Raw genomic sequence first — 23,222 nt, forward strand, 5'->3', positions numbered from 1 at the left:
CATTTCTATGCAGAAAGCAGCATTCTCACACACGGACAGTATCAAACAGCGCCAGCACAATACCGTTATTCGCGATGCAATTCCAACGATATGTTATGAGTCCTTCCTGCGCTGGCCTCCGGTGCCTTCACAGAAGTAGCTTATTTTTGGTTTTAGGTAGTTGGCTGCTTTCTTATGTTGTATGTTGTTTATCTCAGTCTCTTGCTCGTTGTTCTGTTTTCTACAGTTGCCAGCGCAGCGATACAGATTTCCGTTGGTGTAGCTCTAGGATAGGATCATTATTTATTTTAACCCCCCCCCCCCCTCTCTCTCTCTCTCTCTCTCTCTCTCTCTCTCTCTCTCTCTCTCTCTCAACAACATACGAACTGTAGAGTGACGAGTGGTCTAAATCTAGCCGGTTCCTTACATACTTTCGAATAGGTTCGTTCATCAGACAAGGAGAAAGATCTCGGTGTCCTCGCCCTCTCTCCTTCTTCCCTCGATCCCTCTACGCGCGTCCTCTCTCTATCAGATCACGCACGGGTACGCGAAACCTGCGTGTCTGGAGATATGCGGCTTGTTTGTATTGCTGTAGCGAAATGATGCGTCTACTATGTCTCTTACGGGACACTTGTAAATGTCTCCATTAGCAAGACTACAAAAGTGATTGATATATATATTCGTATTCTACTACTACTGCTTGTGTAGTCTCCACTAAATACATTGCGCTTACTAATAGGTGTGAGGTATTCTTGGAGTTGATTCTAGGTATATGAAGTCAGGCACCCTTATCTCAAAGTCTAGGATAGTGTGCGTCGGTGAGTGCCGTGCACATTCACAACAATCCTCCGCTGACATTCCCACTAGATTGATACAGAAGATAGGCAGGCTGTCTGTCTGTCCTGTGTGTCTTACTCTGAGACGCTGTAGGCTACAGTACGGACAGCCTGTCCTATCTGTCCTGTGTGCCTTACTCTGAGGCGCTATAGGCTGCAGCACGGACATATTCTATCCATATTCCATTATATCATTTTCTATTCTATCCTATAATACCCTATTATATCCTATCAAATTATATTATATCCCATCATATCCTATCCTATCCTATAATATCCTATTCCATCCTATCCTATCCTATCCTATTCTATCCTATTCTATTCTATCCTATTCTATCCTATCCCATTCTATCCTATCCTATTCTATTCTATTCTATTCTATTCTATTCTATCCTATCCTATCCTATCCTATCCTATTCTATTCTATTCTATTCTATCCTATTCTATTCAATCCTATTCTATTCTATTCTTTCATATCCTATTCTATCCTATTCTAACCTATTTTATCCTATCTTATTCCATGATGTATCCTTCTCAGTCCTCTCCCTTTACTATGAGCACTCCAATGCCCCTACAGGGGCTGCTTGTTATTTGACATTAGAAGGTGTTGATGAGGGGGTGAAGAAATATTTACAGGTGTTGTTGTTCTTATTAAGATATGTTTTATTAACGTAAGGGGTTCTACTAAGAGGTTCTACTAAGGGGTTCTACTAAGCAGTTCTACTAAGAGGTTCTACTAAGGGGTTCTACTAAGGAGTTCTACTAAGAGGTTCTACTAAGGGGTTCTACTAAGGAGTTCTACTAAGAGGTTCTACTAAGGGGTTCTACTAAGGGGTTCTACTAAGCTATATGGATTTGTTTTAAGAAGGTCATAACAAGGATAATTTAGCTATTGGATTTAGAATTTTAAGACCACTTGAAGTGAAAAAAAAATATGTTTGGCCTTACTGCTATTAGCCCAAACAAACATATTGATTAACAGAATCACTACAAGGAACAACAGATAGTCCAAAAAATATAAAATGGAAATTTGTTCTGAAGTCTCTCTCCTGTATCTGAGAGATTTAATCCCATAATATTTTTTGATTATTCAAAGTAGCCACCCTTGTCTTGATGATAGCTTTGCACACTCCTGCCGTTCTCTCATCCAGCTTCATGAGGAATTATTTTCCAACAGTCTTGAAGGAGTTCCCACATATGCTGAGCACTTGTTGGCTGCTTTTACTTCTCTTTGCGGTCCAGCTCATCCCAAAATCATCTCAATTGGGTTGAGGTCGAGTGATTGTGGCTGCCAGGTCATCTGATGCAGCACTCCATCACTCTCCTTGGTCAAATAGCCCTTACACAGCCTGGAGGTGTGTCTTGGGTCATTGTCCTGTTGAAAAACAAACGATAGTCCCATTAAGCCCAAACCAGATGGGATGGCGTATCACTGCAGAATACTGTGGTAGCCATGCTGGTTAAGCGTGCCTTGAATTCTAAATAAATCACTGACAGTGTCACCAGCAAAGCACCCCCACACCATCACACCTCTTCCTCCATGCTTCACGGTAGGAACCACACATGCGGAGATCATCCGTTCACCTACTTTGCGTCTCACAAAGACACGGCGGTTAGAACCAAAAATCTGAAATGTGCACTCATCAGACCAAAGGACAGATATCCAGCAATCTAATGTCCATTGCTCGTGTTTCTTGGCCCAAGCAAGACTCTTCTTCTTCTTGGTGTCATTTAGTAGTGGTTTCTTTGCAGCTATTCAACCATGAAGGCCTGATTCACGCAGTCTTCTCTAAGCGACCCACCTCGACAACATCTGGTGAAATTGCAGAGCGCAAAATTCAAATGACAGAAATCATAATATTAAACATTCATGAAAATACAAGTGTCATACATCATTTAAAAGCTTAACTTCTTGTTAATCCAGCCGCATTGTCAGATTTCAAAAAGGCTTTACGGCAAAAGCACACCATGCGATTATCTGAGGACAGCGCCCCGCATACCAAAGCATTAAAAACATTTTCCAACCAAGCAGATGCATCGCGAAAGTCAGAAATAGCGATAAAATAAATCCCTTTGAAGATCTTCATCTGGTTGCAATCACAAGGCTCCCAGTTACATAACAAATGGTCCTTTTGTTCGATAAAGTCCTTTATATCCCAAAAAAGTAAGTTTATTTGGCGCGCTTCATTCAATAATCCACCTTTTTCCCCTCGTTCAAAATGCATATAAAAAGAATCCCAAACGTTACCAATAAACTTGGTCCAAACATGTCAAACAACGTGCCTAATCAATCCTCAGCTACCCTAATATGTAATTAAACGATACAATTTAAGATGGAAAATAATATATTCAATACCGGAGATAAATAACCAAGGAGCGCATCACAAACATTTTCCAACCAAGCAGATGAATCACAAAAGTCAGAAATAGCGATAAAATAAATTGCTTAACTTTGAAGATCTTCATCTTTTTGCAATCCCAAAGGTCCCAGTTACACAATTAATGGTCCTTTTGTTCGATAAAGTCCTTCTTCATATCCCAAAAATGTCAGTTTATTTGGCGCATTTGATTCAGAAATACACCTGTTCCAACTCACCCAACATGACTACAAAGGAATGTAAAAAGTTACCTGTAAACTTGGTCCAAACATTTCAAACAATGTTTCTAATCCAACCTCAGGTACCCTAATATGTAAATAATCGATAAAATTTAAGACGGAATAAACAGTTTTCAATACCGGAGAAAAACAACGAGGAGCGCACACTCATTCACGCGCACAAAAAAAAACTAGAGTCCTTCTGAGTGACACTTAGAAAGAATACGAATAATTTTTAATAAAAAAAAAAAAAACATTGAACAATTTCTAAAGACTGTTGACATTTAGTGGAAGCCATAGGAACTGCAATCTGGGTCCTAATAATTAGGCTTTCCCATAGATACTCATTGGAAAGTCCAATGACCTAAAAAAAAAAATAGGATGGATTGTCCCCTGGGTTTTGCCGACCAAATCAGTTCTGTTATACTCACAGACATTATTTTAAGTTTTAGAAACTTTAGAGTGTTTTCTATCCAATACTACCATGCATATGTATATCCTAGCTTCTGGACCTGAGTAACAGGCAGTTTACTTTGGGCACCTCAGTCATCCAAATTTCCGAATACTGCCCCCAGCCTTAAAAAGTTAACAGTTGATGTTGAGATGTATCTGTTAGTTTATTTGGGCTGCAATTTCTGAGGCTGGAAACTGTAATGAACTTGTCCTCTTATCCGCAGCAGAGGTAACTCTGAGTCTTTCTTTTCCTGTGGTAGTCTTCATGAGAACCAGTTCCATCATAACGCTTGGAATTTTCCTGATTAACTGATCTTCATGTCTTAAAGTAATGATGGACTGTCGTTTCTCTTTGCTTTTTTGAGCTGTTCTTGCCATAATATGGACTTGGTCTTTTGCCAAATAGGGATATATTCTGTATACCACCCCTACCTTGTCACAACACAACTGATTGGCTGAAACACATGAAGAAGGAAAGAAATTCCACAAATTACAATTTAACAAGGCACACCTGCTAATTGAAATGTATTCCAGATGACTACCTCATGAAGCTGGTTGAGAGATTGCCAAGAGTGTGCAAAGCTGTCATCAAGACAAAGGGTGGCTACTTTGAAGAATCTAAAATCTAAAACATATTTTGATTTGTTTAAAACTTTTTTGGTTACTACATGACTCATGTCCAAAGTTTTGACTGGTACTGTATATTTTCTGGGTGACCTAAATATTCACTGGGTTTCATCAAGCTGCTCTTAACAAATAGTCTGTCCTACACAATAGTCTATCCTTCACAATAGTATGTACTATACAATAGTATGTACTACACAATAGTCTGTCCTACACAATAGTCTGTACTACACAATAGTCTGTCCTTCACAATAGTCTGTTCTTCACAATAGTCTGTCCTACACAATAGTCTGTCCTTCACAATAGTCTGTTCTTCACAATAGTCTGTTCTTCACAATAGTCTGTACTACACAATAGTCTGTCCTTCACAATAGTCTGTTCTTCACAATAGTCTATCCTACACCATAGTCTGTACTACACAATAGTCTGTACTACACAATAGTCTGTCCTTCACAATAGTCTATCCTTCACAATAGTCTGTCCTACACAATAGTCTGTACTACACAATAGTCTATCCTACACAACAGTCTAATCTTTGAAATTGTTGCATGTTGCATTTACATTTTTGTTCAGCGTAGATAGTTATAACCACCACAACACATCACAGTTTTTTTTTTGGTGGCATAATATATTAAAGAGGCGGGTAGCCTAGTGGTTAGAGCTTTGGGCCACTAACTGAAAGATTACTGTATCAAATCCCAGAGTTGACAAGGTAAAAATATTTTGTTCTGCCCCTGAACAAGGCAGTTAACCCACTGTTCCCCAGTACGTCGTCGGTGTAAATAAGAATTTGTTCTTAACTAAATTACCAGGTTAAATATGTATTTATATTTTAAAGCCAAACTCATGCTTGTTGACAATGCACATCATAATGAAGCTGCCACGACTGTTGCTTTGGTGCAACTGTGTGTTTCATTACGTTAATTACAGACAAAACAACAACAGAAACAGGTCGCCACTCCATGCCGCCGAGTAGACATGACACACACACACTAACAAGACACCACTGTGTGTGTGTGTGTGTGTGTGTGTGTGTGTGTGTGTGTGTGTGTGTGTGTGTGTGTGTGTGTGTGTGTGTGTGTGTGTGTGTGTGTGTGTGTGTGTGTGTTGTGTGTGTGTGTGTGTGTGTGTGTGTGTGTGTGTGTGTGTGTGTGTGTGTGTGTGTGTGTGTGTGTGTCTATTAAGTTTCCACCACACTTCAGGATCTTAAATTTACCCCCCCCCCCCGAGCTCTGAGGAGGGGCAGGGGCCTCTGAGTACACACACACACACCACACACACACACACACACACACACACACACACACACACACCACACACACACACACACACACACACACACACACACACACAGTCTTAGTGTGTCTAGACAGACCAGCTATAATCAAAACAAGCCATCCATCGCATATTCAGACCCATTCCAGGCGGTATCCATCAGTCAACCATCATCCAGGCCCTGCTCAGACTGACACAAACAACTGGTAATACGTTGAAAAGTAGCGTTCGGAACATTCAACAAGTTTCCCAGGTGCAGAGACTCAAAGATAAATACTATAATAGCAGTAGAAATACTGACGAAAATGTTGTACTCTCCCTCTCTCATGTTCACTCCCATAGACTTTAATGCTGCAATGTTGAGCCCAGAAGGTCTTTACGTTTTAAATCTAGATTGTGAGAAATAAAAGTCACACATATTGGCTTGACAACTAAATCATTGTGTTACCTTTCCTGGCTCCCCCTCTCTCCTCCTCCCTCCCCCTCTCTACCCCCGTCTCTCCCTCTCGCCTCCTCCCTCCTCCTCTCTCCTCTTCTCTCCCCCTCTCTCCCATCTCTCCAACATAACCACTGGCCTTGTCCTCCTCCATCCTCTTCTCCTCTTCGCTGGCCTCGTCCTCATCCACATCTCTCCATCCTCTCCTCTTCTTCGCTGGCCTCATCCTCATCCACATCTCTCCATCCTCTCCTCTTCTTTCCATGACTCCCCCCTTCCACTGAAGACAGGCCGAGAGCCTCTACTTCCGGCAACCTTTTCTCTATGAGCCCTGGTCTCACACACACACACACACACACACACACACACACACACACACACACACACACACACACACACACACACACACACACACACACACACACACACACACACACACACACACACACACACACACACACACACACACACACACACACACACAAACACAGTCTTAGTGTGTCTAGACAGACCAGCTATAATCAAAACAAGCCATCCATCGCATATTCAGACACATTCCAGGCTGTATCCATCAGTCAACCATCATCCAGGCCCTGCTCAGACTGACACAAACAACTGGTAATACGTTAAAAAGTGGCTTTCGGTATATTCAACAAATTTCCCAGGTGCAAGGACTCAAAGGTTAACAGTTAACTGTTGACCCTAGTGACATTTTTTCAAGGCATCATCCCGACATCCTCTGGACATGGACGGACACCCAATTTCGAAATGAATCCCTGAAAGACCTGGCTGCCACACCACAGAATATGCATCTCTATCTCTGCCTGAAAGCAGAAACATTTCCACTAACACAAACATCATGGCAGAAGACCTAAAGCAGAGATGCCTCAAGGAACATCTAAGGTATTGGTTTCATAAACACTGGAATAAACAGTGCCAGACAGGATTGTGTCGAAGCACAGATCTGGGTAAGGGTACCAAAGCATTTCTGCCAAGCGTCACGTCTGGAAGAAAAGTTGCACCCTCCCTACGGTGGAGAATTGTGGTGGATGTTTTTTCAGCGGAAGGGACTGGGAGACTAGTCAGGATCGAGGGAATGATGAACAGAGTACAGAGATCCTTGATGAAAACCTGCTCCTGAGCGCTCAGGACCTCAGACTGGGGCGAAGGTTCACCTTCCAACAGGACAACGACCCAAAGCACACAGCTAAGACAATGCAGGAGGGGCTTCGGGACAAGTCTCTAAATGTCCTTGAGTGGCCCAGCCAGAGCCCGGACTTGAACCCGGTCAAACCTCTCTGGAGAGACCTGAAAATAGCTGTGCAGCGACACTCCCCATCCAATTTAACAGAGCTTGAGAGGATGCGCAGAGAAGAATGGGATAAACTTCAAAAATACAGGTGTGCCAAACTTGTAGCGTCATACCCAAGAAGTGTCACGTCCTGATCAGCAGAAGGCGTAATTGTGTTAGTCTTGGTCAGGATGTGGCAGGGGGTTTGTGTTTGTTAAATGTTGTGTGGGTGATTGGACTCCCAATTGAAGGCAGGTGTGTTGAGTTGCCTTTGATTGGGAGTCCTATATAGGAGTCTATGTTTTTCTTTGGGGTTGTGGGTAGTTGTTTTTGCACTGCGTTTAGTTAGCCTGCAAAACTGTTGCTGTCTTGTTTATTGGTTTTTCCTGTGGATGCCTTACTCTTTTGAATTAAAATATGAGTATCCACATTCCCGCTGCGCCTTGGTCCATTTTTGAAGACAACTGTTACAAGAAGGCTCAAGGCTGTAATCGCTGCCAAAGGTGCTTCAACAAAGTTCTGAGTAAAGGGTCTGAATGCTATAAATGTGCTATTTCATTTTTTTTCTCATAAATTTGTAAAAAAATATATATATATTTTTGGGGGCCCGTCGAAATAACCAGTCACCAACATTACCGAACATGACATAAAACAATCCCGCACAGCACCATGGGGGAAACAGAGAGTTAAATACCTGAACAATAATTAGGGGAATGAAAAACAGGTGTGTAGAAACAAAGACAAAATAAATGGAAAATGAAAAGTGAATCGGCGATGGCTAGTAGACCGGCGACGCCGACCGCAGAGCACCACCCGAACAAGGAGAGGAACCGACTTCGGCTGAAGTCGTGACACATAGCCTGTCTTCTCTTGAGAGCCAGGTCTGCCTATGGCAGCCTCTCTCAATAGCAAGGCTATGCTCACTGACTCTGTACATAGTCAAAGTTTTCCTTATTTTTGGGTCAGTCACAGTAGCCAGGTATTCTGGGGCGGCATGTAGCCTAGTGGTTAAAGTGACGGGCCAGTAAACGGAATATTGCTAGATTGAATCCCCGAGCTGACAAGGTAAAAATCTGTCATTCTGCCCCTGGAAAAAGGCAGTTAACCCACTGTTCCTAGGCCATCATTGTAAATAAGAATTTGTTCTTAACTGACTTGCTCTAGTTAAATAAAGGTAAAATAAAAAAATCTGCTGAGGAGACTCTTCTCTATAGTTAAATCTCTCTCTCTCTCTCTCAGACTAGGTTCCATTAGATAATGTCAACATAGCCCTGCTGCCCGCTGTCTGCTCCCTGAGACATGGTGTTGACTGAAAGAGCAGATAAGTGTGGAGACCAGGTGGAGGGGAGAGGGAGGAGGAGGAGGAGGAGAAAGTGGGATGGAGATGACCCTGTCTGTGACAGAGGAACCAAGGCATTTCTCATAACTTTAGTTATTCATACTCAAGCTAAGTATGGCTAGTGGACCGGTGACGCCAACCGCCGAGCGCCACCCAAACAAGGAGAGGAACCGACTTCGGCTGAAGTCGTGACAGTACCCCCCCCCCCCCCCCCCGACGCCAGCCTCGGGGACGACCCGGAGGACGAGGTGCAGGGCGATCCGGATGGAGACGGTGGAACTCCCGCAGCATTGAAGGGTCCAACACGTCCTCCACCGGCACCCAGCATCTCTCCTCCGGACCGTACCCCTCCCACTCCACGAGGTACTGAAGGCCCCTCGCCCGACGCCTCGAGTCCAGTCTGAACCAAACTGCATATGCCGGAGCCCCCTCGATGTCCAGAGAGGGCGGGGGAACCTCCCTCACCTTAGATTCCTGGAGCGGACCAGCCACCACCGGCCTGAGGAGAGACACATGAAACGAGGGGTTAATACGGTAATCGGGGGGAAGCTCTAGCCTGTAAAACACCTTGTTTATTCTCCTCAGGACTTTGAGTGGCCCCACAAACCGCAGACCCAGCTTCCGGCAGGGCAGGCGGAGGGGCAGGTTTCGGGTCGAGAGCCAGACCCAGTCCCCCAGTGCAAAACCCGGGGCCTCACTGCGCCAGCCTTCTGACGTCTTACGACCCGCTGAAGGTGCACATGAGCAGTGTCTCATGTCTCCTCTGAGCGCCTAAACCAGTCATCCACTGCAGGAGCCTCGATCTGGCTCTGATGCCATGGCGCCAGAACCGGCTGGTACCCCAGTACGTACTGGAAGGGGGAGAGGTTAGTGGAGGAGTGGCGGAGCGAGTTTTGGGCCATCTCTGCCCAGGGTATGAACGCCGCCCACTCCCCCGGCTGGTCCTGGCAATAGGACCGCAGAAACCTACCCACATCCTGATTCACTCTCTCCACCTGCATGTTACTCTCAGGGTGAAAACGTGAGGTAAGGCTGACCGAGAACCCCAGACGTTCAATGAACGCCCTCCAGACCCTTGACGTGAACTGGGGACCTCGATCAGATACTATGTCTTCAGGCACCCCGTAGTGCCGGAAGACGTGTGTGAACAGGGCCTCCGCAGTCTGTAGGTCCGTATTGAGACCGGCAAAGGGAGGAGACGACAGGACTTAGAAAACCGATCCACAACGACCAGGATCGTGGTGTTACCCTGTGAGGGAGGCAGATCCATTAGGAAGTCCACCGACAGGTGCGACCAAGGCCACTGTGGAACGGGTAAGGGCTGTAACATCCCTCTGGGCAGGTGCCTAGGGGCCTTACACTGAGCGCACACCGAGCAGGAGGAAACATAAACCCTCACGTACTTGGCCAAAGTGGACCACCAGTACTTCCCACTAAGACAGCGCACTGTCCGACCAATGCCCGGATGACCAGAGGAGGGTGACGTGAGGGCCCAATAGATCAAACGGTCGGGGACAGCAGACGGAACTTACAGACGCCCAGCTGGACACTGGAGGGGAGCGGGCTCTGTACGTAACGCCCGCTCGATGTCCGCGTCCAGCTCCCACACTACCGGTGCCACCAGGCAAAAGGCTGGGAGTATGGGAGTGTGATCCATGGACCACTCCTCTGTGTCATACATCTGGGACAGTGCGTCTGCATTAGCGTTCTGGGAACCTGGTCTGTAGGACACAGTGGCCAGGTATTCTGGGGCAGCAGGTAGCCTAGTGGTTAAAGTGACGGGCCAGTAAACGGAATATTGCTAGATTGAATCCCCGAGCTGACAAGGTAAAAATCAGTCATTCTGCCCCTGGAAAAAGGCAGTTAACCCACTGTTCCTAGGCCATCATTGTAAATAAGAATTTGTTCTTAACTGACTTGCTCTAGTTAAATAAAGGTAAAAAAAAATAATCTGCTGAGGAGACTCTTCTCTATAGTTAAATCTCTCTCTCTCTCTCAGACTAGGTTCCATTAGGTGATGTCAACATAGCCCTGCTGCCCGCTGTCTGCTCCCTGAGACATGGTGTTGACTTAAAGAGCCGATAAGTGGCTCTGAAAGACCAGGTGGAGGGGAGAGGGAGGAGGAGGAGGAGGAGAAAGTGGGATGGAGATGACCCTGTCTGTGACAGAGGAACCAAGGCATTTCTCATAACTTTAGTTATTAATACTCAAGCTCTTCAGATTTCAAATTCCTCTTCAGATTTCCAAACACTCTCTCCTTCTGTCCCTCTCTCTCCTCATCTCACTCTCTCCCTTAGTCTAGCACTCCACTCGTCTCTCCGTCTCATCCATCCATCTCTCTATCTCTCTCTCCCTCTTTCTCTCACCCCTCTCTCTCTTTCTCTCTCTCACACACACAGGAAAACAAATATTCTGTGTAACTGGCCTGTGACTGAGGTGTGAGGGTTAGCTTGCAGTGTGAAAGCTAAATGAGATCGGTCTGGTGTGTGCTCAGACATCTCCTGTCCTCTATCTCCTTCACACACACACACGCACGCACGCACACACACAAGCACACACACACACACACTTACACACACACACATTCTGGAATAACTAACCTTGTGGGGAAACACAATTCAGTCCCATTCAAAATCCTATTTCCAGAAACCTAACCCTAACCCTAACCTTAACCCTATCAATAAAACTCATTCTAACCTTAACCTTAAAGCCCCTAGAAATAGCATTTGATCTTGTGAGGACCCAAAAAAATTCCCCAGTTGGTGACATTTTGTTTGTTTAGTATTATTGTGAGGACTTCTGGTATAGTTAAAGACGTCCACACGCAAACACAAGCACACACAGAGGAAAACACATTTAAACACAGATACAATCAAACCATTAGACTGTCTCTGGTATAACTCTGTCAGAGGGAAACCATTAGACTGTCTCTGGTATAACTGTCAGAGGGAAACCATTAGACTGTCTCTGGTATAACTCTGTCGGAGGGAAACCATTAAACTGTCTCTGGGGGAAACCATTAGACTGTCTCTGGTATAACTCTGTCGGAGAGAAACCATTAGACTGTCTCTGGTATAACTGTCAGAGGGAAACCATTAGACTGTCTCTGGTATAACTGTCAGAGGGAAACCATTAGACTGTCCCTGGTATAACTGTCAGAGGGAAACCATTAGACTGTCTCTGGCATAACTGTCAGAGGGAAACCATTAGACTGTCTCTGGTATAACTCTGTCAGAGGGAAACCATTAAACTGTCTCTGGTATAACTGTCAGAGGGAAACCATTAGACTGTCCCTGGTATAACTCTAACAGAGGGAAACCAATAGACTGTCTCTGGTATAACTGTCAGAGGGAAACCATTAGACTGTCTCTGGTATAACTGTCATAGGGAAACCATTAGACTGTCTCTGGTATAACTGTCAGAGGGAAACCATGAGACTGAGTCTGGTATAACTCTAACAGAGGGAAACTATTAGACTGTCTCTGGTATAACTGTCAGAGGGAAACCATTAGACTGTCTCTGGTATAACTCTGTCAGAGGGAAACCATTAGACTGTCTCTGGTATAACTCTAACAGAGGGAAACCATTAGACTGTCCCTGGTATAACTGTCAGAGGGAAACCATTAGACTGTGTCTGGTATAACTGTCAGAGGGAAACCATTAGACTGTCTCTGGTATAACTCTGTCAGAGGGAAACCATTAGACTGTCTCTGGTATAACTCTAACAGAGGGAAACCATTAGACTGTCCCTGGTATAACTGTCAGAGGGAAACCATTAGACTGTCTCTGGTATAACTGTCAGAGGGAAACCATTAGACTGTCTCTGGTATAACTCTGTCAGAGGGAAACCATTAGACTGTCTCTGGTATAACTCTAACAGAGGGAAACCATTAGACTGTCCCTGGTATAACTGTCAGAGGGAAACCATTAGACTGTCTCTGGTATAACTCTGTCAGAGGGAAACCATTAGACTGTCCCTGGTATAACTGTCAGAGGGAAACCATTAGACTGTCCCTGGTATAACTGTCAGAGGGAAACCATTAGACTGTCTCTGGTATAACTCTGTCAGAAGGAAACCATTAGACTGTCCCTGGTATAACTGTCAGAGGGAAACCATTAGACTGTCCCTGGTATAACTGTCAGAGGGAAACCATTAGACTGTCTCTGGTATAACTCTGTCAGAAGGAAACCATTAGACTGTCCCTGGTATAACTCTAACAGAGGGAAACCAATAGACTGTCTCTGGTATAACTCTGTCAGAGGGAAGCCATTAGACTGTCTCTGGTATAACTGTCAGAGGGAAGCCATTAGACTGTCTCTGGTATAACTGTCAGAGGGAAACCATTAGACTGTCTCTGGTATAACTCTGTCAGAAGGAAACCATTAGACTGTCCCTGGTATAACTCTAACAGAGGGAAACCAATAGACTGTCTCTGGTATAACTCTGTCAGAGGGAAGCCATTAGACTGTCTCTGGTATAACTGTCAGAGGGAAGCCATTAGACTGTCTCTGGTATAACTGTCAGAGGGAAACCATTAGACTGTCTTTGGTATAACTCTGTCAGAGGGAAACCATTAGACTGTCTCTGGTATAACTCTGTCAGAGGGAAACCATTAGACTGTCTCTGGTATAACACTGTCAGAGGGAAACCATTAGACTGTCTCTGGTATAACTCTGTCAGAGGGAAACCATTAGACTGTCCCTGGTATAACTGTCAGAGGGAAACCATTAGACTGTCCCTGGTATAACTCTAACAGAGGGAAACCAATAGACTGTCTCTGGTATAACTGTCAGAGCGAAACCATTAGACTGTCTCTGGTATAACTGTCAGAGGGAAACCATTAGACTGTCTCTGGTATAACTCTGTCAGAGGGAAACCATTAGACTGTGTCTGGTATAACTGTCAGAGGGAAACCATTAGACTGTCTCTGGTATAACTGTCAGAGGGAAACCATTAGATTGTCTCTGGTATAACTCTGTCAGAGGGAAACCATTTGACTGTCTCTGGTATAACTCTAACAGAGGGAAACCATTAGACTGTCCCTGGTATAACTGTCAGAGGCAAACCATTAGACTGTCTCTGGTATAACTGTCAGAGGGAAACCATTAGACTGTCGCTGGTATAACTGTCAGAGGCAAACCATTAGACTGTCTCTGGTATAACTGTCAGAGGGAAACCATAAGATCGTCTCCAATATCTCTCATGTTCCCTCTTCTCTCTCTTCTCCCTCTCGTGTTCCCTCTCCTCCCTCTCTCATGTTCCCTCTTCTCTCTCTCCTCCCTCTCTCATGTTCCCTCTACTCTCTCTCCTCTCTCTCTCATGATCCGTCTCAAATCAAATCAAATCAAATGTATTTATATAGCCCTTCTTACATCAGCTGATATCTCAAAGTGCTGTACAGAAACCCAGCCTAAAACCCCAAACAACAAGCAATGCAGGTGTAGAAGCACGGTGGCTAAGAAAAACTCCCTAGAAAGGCCAGAACCTAGGAAGAAACCTAGAGAGGAACCAGGCTATGAGGTGTGGCCAGTCCTCTTCTGGCTGTGCCGGGTGGAGATTATAACAGAACATGGCCAAGATGTTCAAATGTTCATAAATGACCAGCATGGTCAAATAATAATAATCACAGTAGTTGTCGAGGGTGCAACAGGTCAGCACCTTAGGAGTAAATGTCAGTTGGCTTTTCATAGCCAATCATTGAGAGTATCTCTACCGCTCCTGCTGTCTCTAGAGAGTTGAAAACAGCAGGTCTGGGACAGGTAGCACGTCCGGTGAACAGGTCAGGGTTCCATAGCCGCAGGCAGAACAGTTGAAACTGGAGCAGCAGCATGGCCAGGTGGACTGGGGACAGCAAGGAGTCATCATGCCAGGTACTCCTGAGGCATGGTCCAGGGCTCAGGTCCTCCGAGAGAGAGAAAGAAAGAAAGACATTTACACTGGACACTGGAGAAATACTCCAGATTTAACAGACTGACCCTAGCCCCTGACAGATAAACTACTGCAGCATAAATACTGGAGGCTGAGACAGGAGGGGTCAGGAGACACTGTGGCCCCATCCGATGATACCCCCGGACAGGGCTAAACAGGCAGGATATAACCCCACCCACTTTGCCAAAGCACAGCCCCCACACCACTAAAGGGATATCTTCAACCATCAACTTACCATCCTGAGACAAGGCCGAGTATAGCCCACAAAGATCTCCGCCACGGCACAACCCAAGGGGTGCGCCAACCCAGACAGGAAGACCACGTCTGTGACTCAACTCACTCAAGTGACGCACCCCTCCTAGGGACGGCATGGAAGAGCACCAGTAAGCCAAATGACTCAGCCCCTGTAATAGGGTCAGAGGCAGAGAATCCCAGTGGAGAGAGGGGAACCGGCTAGGCAGAGACAGCAAGGGCGATTTGTTGCTCCAGTGCCTTTCCGTTCACCTTCACACTCCTGGGCCAGACTACACTCAATCATAGGACCTACTGAAGAGATGAGTCTTCAGTAAAGACTTAAAGGTTGAGACCGAGTCTACGTCTCTCACATGGGTAGGCAGACCATTCCATAAAAATGGAGCTCTATAGGAGAAAGCCCTGCCTCCAGCTGTTGCTTAGAAATTCTAGGGACAATTAGGAGGCCTGCGTCTTGTGACCGTAGCGTACGTGTAGGTAAATCGGAAAGATAGGTAGGAGCAAGCCCATGTAATGCTTTGTAGGTTAGTAGTAAAACCTTGAAATCAGCCCTTGCCTTAAGAGGAAGCCAGTGTAGGAAGGCTAGCACTGGAGAAATATGATCAAATTTTTTGGTTCTAGTCAGGATTCTATCAGCCGTATTTAGCACTAACTGAAGTTTATTTAGTGCTTTATCTGGGTAGCCGGAAAGGAGAGCATTGCAGTAGTCTAACCTAGCAGTAACAAAAGCATGGATTAATTTTTCTGCATCAATTTTGGACAGAAAATGTCTTATCTTTACAATGTTACGCAGATGGAAAAAAGCTGTTCTTGAAACAATCTTGATATGTTCGTCAAAAGAGAGATCAGGGTGCAGAGTAACGCCGAGCTCCTTCACAGTTTTATTTGAGACGACTGTACAACCATCAAGATTAATTGTCAAATTCAACAGAAGATCTCTTTGTTTCTTGGGACCAAGCATCTCTGTTTTGTCCGAGTTTAAAAGTAGAAAGTTTGGTATAACTCTCCTCTCTCTCTCATGTTCCCTCTCCTCTCTCTACTCCGTCTCTCATGTTCTCCCCTCCTCTCTCTCCTCTCTCTCTCACGTTCCATCTCCTCCATCTCTCATGTTCTCTCTCCTCTCTCTCATGTTCCCTATCTCATGTTCGATCTCCTTCCTCTCTCATGTTCCCTCTCTTCGCTCTCTCATATTCCCTCTCTTCCCTCTCTCATGTTCTCTCTCCTCTCTCTCATGTTCCCTATCTCATGTTAAATCTCCTTCCTCTCTCATGTACCCTCTCTTCCCTCTCTCATGTTCACTCTCCCCTTCTCTAACGTCAATCATGTTCCCTCTACTCTCTCTCCTCCCTCTCTAATGTTCCCTCTTCAATCTCTCCTCCCTCTCTAATGTTCCCTCTCCTCTTCCTCCTCCCTCTCTCATGTTCCCTCTTCTCTCTCTCCTCCCTCTCTCATGTTCCCTCTTCTCTCTCCTCCCTCTCTCATGTTCCCTCTACTCTTCCTCCTCCCTCTCTCATGTTCCCTCTTCAATCTCTCCTCCCTCTCTCTTGTTTCCTCTCCTCCCTCTCTCATGTTCCCTCTTCTCTCTCCTCCCTCTCTCATGTTCCCTCTCCTCTCTCTCCTCCCTCTCTCATGTTAAAACACATCCCTCTCTCATGTTCACACTCCCCTTCTCCAACCTCAATCATGTTCCCTCTCCTCTTCCTCCTCCCTCTCTCATGTTCCCTCTCCTCCCTCTCGCATGTTCCCTCTCCTCTCTCTCCTCCCTCTCTCATGTTCTCTCTCTCTCCTCCCTCTCCTCCCTCTCTCATGTTCCCTCTCCCCCTCTTCCCTCTTTAGATTAATCAATCTTCTGATCTGTCAGTCTTCCCCTTTCTGGACTGAAACTTTCAGTACATCTAATGAAGTATGAAAGACAAAAGTAGGCTTGTCAATATTCCATTTGCTTCCGTTTTAGAAATGTTTTTCAACAGAATCGGCAGAATGAATGAACACCCCTGAGCGCACGTAAACATAGAAGTAGCAGCCACATACAGTGGATTTGGAAAGTATTCAGACCCATTGGCTTTTTCCACATTTGGTTACGTTAAAGCCTTATTCTCAAATGGATGAAATCGTTTTTCCCCCCTAATCAATCTACACACAATACCCTATAATGTAGAAGCAAAAACAGGTTTTAGAAATTTTTACAAATGTATATATATATATATATATTTTTTTTTTTTTTACTGAAATATCACATTTACATAAGTATTCAGAACCCTTACTCAGTACTTTGTTGATGCACCTTTGTCAGCTGCTACAAGCTTGGCACACCTGTATTTGGGGAGTGTCTCCCTTTCTTCTCTGCAGATCCTCTCAAGCTCTGTCAGGTTGGATGGGAAGTGTTGCTGCACAGATATTTTCAGGTCTGTCCAGAGATGTTTGATCGGGTTCAAGTCCAGGCTCTGGCTGGGCCACTCAATGACATTCAGAGACTTGTCCTGAAGCCACTCCTGCGTTGTCTTGGCTGTGAGATTAGGGTTGTTGTCCTGTTTGAAGGTAAACCTTTGCCCAAGTCTGAGGTCCTGAGAGCTCTGGAGAAGGTTTTCATCAAGGATCTCTCTGTACTTTGCTCTGTTGATCTTTCCTTCGATCCTGACTAGTCTCCCAGTCCCTGCCGCTGAAGTGTAGTATAAACAAAAAAAATGAAATATTTTTCTCCCTCTCTCTTGCTTCTTCATTTATTGCTAGCTAAGTAAGTGAATTCTCCTTAATTTTGCAAGAAATTAATTTGTTCAAAACTGTTCAACTATTGTCTTTCTCTCTCTTTGAGTCAACTACTCACCACATTTTATGCACTGCAGTGCTAGCTAACTGTAGCTTATGCTTTAAGTACTATATTCATTCTCTGATCCTTTGTTTGGTTGGACAACATATCAGTTCATGCTGCAAGAGCTCTGATAGGTTGGAGGAGGTCTGGAAGTCGTAATAATTACTGTGTAAGTCTATGGAAGGGGGTGAGAACCATGAGCCTCCTAGGTTTTGTATTGAAGTCAATGTACCCAGAGGAGGACGGAAGCTAGCTGTCCTCCGGCTACACCACGGTGCTAACCTACAGAGTGCTGTTGAGGCTACTGTAGATCTTCATTGCAAAATAAATACATTATTTGTTGACGTGAATATATTTAGTATAGTTTATCTAAAACTGATAACTTTTTTAATATGTTTCACTAGTTTTCTTTTTATGAAATTCACTGAGGAGGATGGTCCTCCCCTTCATAGTCTGAGGAGCCTCCCATGCTATATGGGTATTAGGGTGCTAATTGGGACACACCAAAAGTGTATTGTCCACTTCCAAGTGATCAAATTACATTGTCATTAACCCCCTAGAGTAGATTTCCGGCACCACCTCAATCTAGTATAATCATTTTTGGGGGGTCTTACAGACAATACGGTGTGGACTCTGGGCTTCTTCCTGGAGGAGATTCTAGATACAGAAACAGGATTAATTTGCCGATGTGTGTCAATGTAGCAGAACTGTATCCCGTGAACTGTATCCCGTGGGCAGGTATGGTCCCACCAAAAATTGCCTGTTCTGCATGTTATTTTGGCATTAATACGTGTCACATATCAGATGGCAAACAATGTTAAAAAATAAATAATTATTGAGTATTTTTTTATTTACATTTTTTTGTGTCATTTTTTGGGGGGGGGGGTGGATCAGTTTTAATATTGCGAATAGATTCCAACAATGTAATTGTCTGCATCATTTCCAATCCCCCATATATTTTTGTGGTAAATATATATATATATATATATATATTTACAGTTGAAGTCGGAAGTTAACACACACTTAGGCTGGAGTCATTAAAACTCGTTTTTTCAAACACCTCACAAATTTCTTGTTAACAAACTATAGTTTTGGCAAGTCGGTTAGGACATCTACTTTATGCATGACACAAGTCATTTTCCCAACAATTGTTTACAGACAGATTATTTCACTTAAAATTCACTGTATCACAATTCCAGTTGATCAGAAGTTTACATACACTAAGTTGACTGTGCCTTTAAACAGCTTGGAAAATTCCAGAAAAAGATGTCATGGCTTTAGAAGCTTCTGATAGGCTAATTGACATCAGTTCAGTATATTGGAGGTGTACCTGTGGATTTATTTCAAGGCCTACCTTCAAACTCAGTGCCTCTTTTCTAACTCAGTGCCTCTTTGCTTGACATCATGGGAAAATCAAAAGAAATCAGAAGACCACAGAAAAAGTGTGGTTCATCCTTGGGAGCAATTTCCAAACGCCTGAACGTTCCACGTTCATCTTTATAAACAATAGTACGCAAGTATATACACCATGGGACCACGCAGCCGTCACACCGCTCTGGAAGGAAACGCGTTCTGTCTCCTAGAGATGAACGTACTTTGGTGCAAAAAGTGCAAATCAATCCCAGAACAACAGCAAAGGACCTTGTGAAGATGCTGGAGGAAACAGGTACAAAAGTATCTATATCCACAGTAAAACGAGTCCTATATCGACATAACCTGAAAGGCTACTCAGCAAGGAAGAAGCCACTGCTCCAAAACCGCCATAAAAAACCCAGACTACGGTTTGCAACAGCACATGGGGACAAAGATCATACTTTTTGGAGAAATGTCCTCTGGTCTGATGAAACAAAAATATAACTTTTTGGCCATTGTTATGTTTGGAGGGAAAAGAGGGAGGCTTGCAAGCCAAAGAACACCATTCCAACCGTGAAGCACAGCGGTGGCAGCATCATGTTGTGGGGGTGCTTTGCTGCAGGAGGGACTGGTGCACTTTACAAAATAGATGACATCATGAGGTAGGAAAATGATGTGGATATATTGAAGCAACATCTCAAGACATCAGTCAGGAAGTTAAAGCTTGGTCACAAATGGGTCTTCCAAATGGACAATGACCCCAAGCATATTTCCAAAGTTGTGGCAAAATGGCTTAAGGACAACAAAGTCAAGATATTGGAGTGGCCATCACAAAGCCCTGACCTCAATCCTATAGAACATCTGTGGGCAGAACTGAAAAAGGAGGCCTACAAACCTGACTCAGTTACACCAGCTCTGTCAGGAGGAATGGGCCAAAATTCACCCAACTTATTGTGGGATGCTTGTGCAAGGTTACCTGACATGTTTGACCCAAGTTAAACAATTTAATTGCAATGCTACCAAATGCGAATTGAGTGTATGTAAACTTCTGACCCACTGGGAATGTGATGAAAGAAATAAAAACTGAAATAAATAATTCTCTCTACTATTGTTCTGACATTTCACATTCTTAAAATAAGGTGGTGATCCTAACTGACCTAAGATTTTTACTAGGATTAAATGTCAAGAATTGTGAAAACTGAGTTTAATAAATGTATTTGGCTAAGGTGTATGTAAACTTCCCACTTCAACTGTATGTAGCAAAATTTGGATTTCTGTTTTTTTACATTGGATAAAAGTAGACACTCAGAGCTACAAAACGATATATCATACACAACATTTTTGAGGAACAATAGGAAAGTAATTCCATACATTTGTAAACTCACTTTTGAGAAAAGGGCCTTTGAATGTTTTAGTATCTACTAGAGAGCTATCCTTTGTCTACACCCATTTCAGCATTGTTCACACCCTCTTAAGCCTTTAGCCCCACCCATCTCCTTTAAGGATTCACATGAGGTCATGTGATAAAGACTAAAAAGTGGTAGTAGCCTACAATAAGGAACAATTCCAGGTAAACAGAAAGGGTCCAGATAAAAAAAAGATTTTATATTAGATGACCCAGATACAAATCTAAATTGATGGTTCATGTGAAAGAAATGCTATAGCCACCAGTGGTGGAAAAAGTACTAAATTGTTATACTTGAGTAAAAGTATAAATAATCTCAAATTCCTTATAGTAAACCAGATGACACAATTGTATATTAAAAATTTTTTATAATATGTATTGACGGATAACCATGGGCACAATGTACTTAAGTATCGAAAGTAAAAATATTAACCATTTCAACTTCCTTATATTTAGCAAACCAGACTGCACCGTTTTATATTTTTATTGGTGGATAGCCATTGACACACGCCATCACGCCAACACTCAGACATCATTTACAGATAGCCAGGGGAACACTCAGACACGCCGACACGCCGACACTCAGACACTCAGACATAATTTACAAATGAAGCATTTGTGTTTAGTGAGTCTGCCAGATCAGAGGCCGTATGGATGACCAGGGATGTTCTCTTGATTTTCCTGTCAAAATGTACACGAGTACTTTTGGGTGTCAAGGAAAATTAATGGAGTAAAAAGTACATTATTTTCTCTACGAATGTAGTGAAGTAAAAGTTGCCAAATATATAAATAGTAGTGTACAGATACCACAAAAAAACTACTTCAGTAGTACTATAAAGTATTTTTACTTAAGGACTTTACATCACTGCCAAATGCCTTCACACCAGTACGTTAGCATACTTTATATACTGTTACACATGCACTTATCACATATATAACATAAGTTAAGGCCATGCAACCTGAGTTGAAACCTGAGGGAGGTGCACATGTACAGTACATAAACAGATGCATGCGCCATATATTTAAGTGGTGGACACTTGATACGGTAACATGATATTGTTGTGGTATGTCACAAAATCATGTTACGACCACACATGTCAATATTCATTTTATATATCAAGTCTTTGCTAAGTGGATGGGTCTCTACAGTCGGTGTAAACGGTACAGCCAAATTGGTTACTTGCATAGTAGCAATATCAGAAATAGATAGTGTCTTTATAAATAAAATAATATACAGTATGTATAAGAACAATATCAATAATGATAGTGATAGACGAGGTAGTTATATGCAAACAATCAGGGATAAAGTGGCTGAGCAGCAGGATAAACATTAGTAGCAGCAACATATGGCGTGTGTGTTAGGAGAGAGTCATTTGAATAGAGGCACTGCAGATAGTGCTGATGACTGGTCCGTCCAAAACCACGCATGAACAAGGGAATGTATATTCGGAGAGCCTGTTTCTGTCGTGCCCTTGATTTTGGTGCAAGACATGTGATGTCCATTGCCTCTTCGTCGCAAAACTCCCTGATCTTCTCAAAAATAAAGTTTGTCTAGCTGTGTTCAGTACAGGTGGTGCTTGTACAGGCAGACCATCTATGGGAGGAAGGATGTCACCATTGCTCAGCAGCTGAAACCTGGTCCCGACAGTCTTTAACGCTCCTTGGCGACAAAAACACCAGGCTCCAGAGCATCGAAGCTGTAAAACAGGGAATAACAAAAAATCTGAAGACATTACAACCCCGCACAACATCAATTCACCTCCCAAGTTTAGATAAGAAGAATAACCTCATACAAAGATATTATTTTTTTTTACCTGAGGTGCTGGTACTGCTGAATCTGTAGCAGAGGCCTGAAGTACGGAGTAAGGTGTTGTCAGCCATATCTTTCCACCAGCACCGTACCATCCTCTAGTCCAACCAGCTGTGGGATGTTGACCCCTGTCACAGTGTTGTCCTTCACAGAGAGTCAGCATTGCATGGTACGATTGTCGTCCAGAAAGTAGTCCATCACAACTTTTACATACTGACCTCTGTCGATAGTGCCAGATAAATTGAGGGCAGTAATGTTATTGAGAGCAGTAGCAACATATTTGCAGTTCTCGATGGCTAACATAATATCTTTAGAAAAAAACTGCAGTAGAAAGGACTATCTAGGCATTACGAGCAGCCCATTTTATAGACATAAGATGCAACACCGTAGACCAATCCAAACTCATCTCTCAGCATGTCCAGCCCACTCATTATCTCAGCCAATCATGGCTAGTGGGGAAGGTTGCTGACTTTTTCTGTGGCTAAACCAACTAGGCTCGTAATTTAACAATTTTATTCATATTTACAGACGAGTTTGATATTTTGATAAAACATATTTATTTACGTTCAAAACGATCTCCTGTGAAGTCGTGACTTGCAACATACGCCTAGTTTCCTGAATCGGGTCACATATCAAACTTCATTGTATATATCATTCATAAATCACATATTTTTAAAACACACTGAGCTTCACGTTGTCTTAAGCTCTGTTCAGTTCTAACAGCTGACATTAAGAGAAGACCAGACAACGCTAGCTTCAGGTTTAGAATGCTGTGTTGTAGAACAGCTAACTAAAGATGGGGCATTCAGATCAAAAAAGACAAGACATGTATAAT

The 23,222-nt window shown here is 43.5% G+C and overlaps 1 protein-coding gene across 1 annotated transcript in view; it reads right to left on the reverse strand.

Moving 5' to 3' along the window:
- LOC106566357 (nociceptin receptor) overlaps positions 1-664 on the reverse strand; it is a 79,877-nt gene extending 79,213 nt beyond the window's left edge. The window contains exon 1 of the mRNA XM_014134287.3: positions 64-664. The gene's annotated coding sequence lies outside the window, so the exon portion shown is untranslated. The remainder of the gene's footprint in view (positions 1-63) is intronic.
- Positions 665-23,222: the final 22,558 nt, after the last annotated feature.

The sequence above is a fragment of the Salmo salar genome, chromosome 13, assembly GCF_965601325.2.
Source record: "Salmo salar chromosome 13, fSalSal1, whole genome shotgun sequence".
NCBI classification, from domain to species: domain Eukaryota; kingdom Metazoa; phylum Chordata; class Actinopteri; order Salmoniformes; family Salmonidae; genus Salmo; species Salmo salar.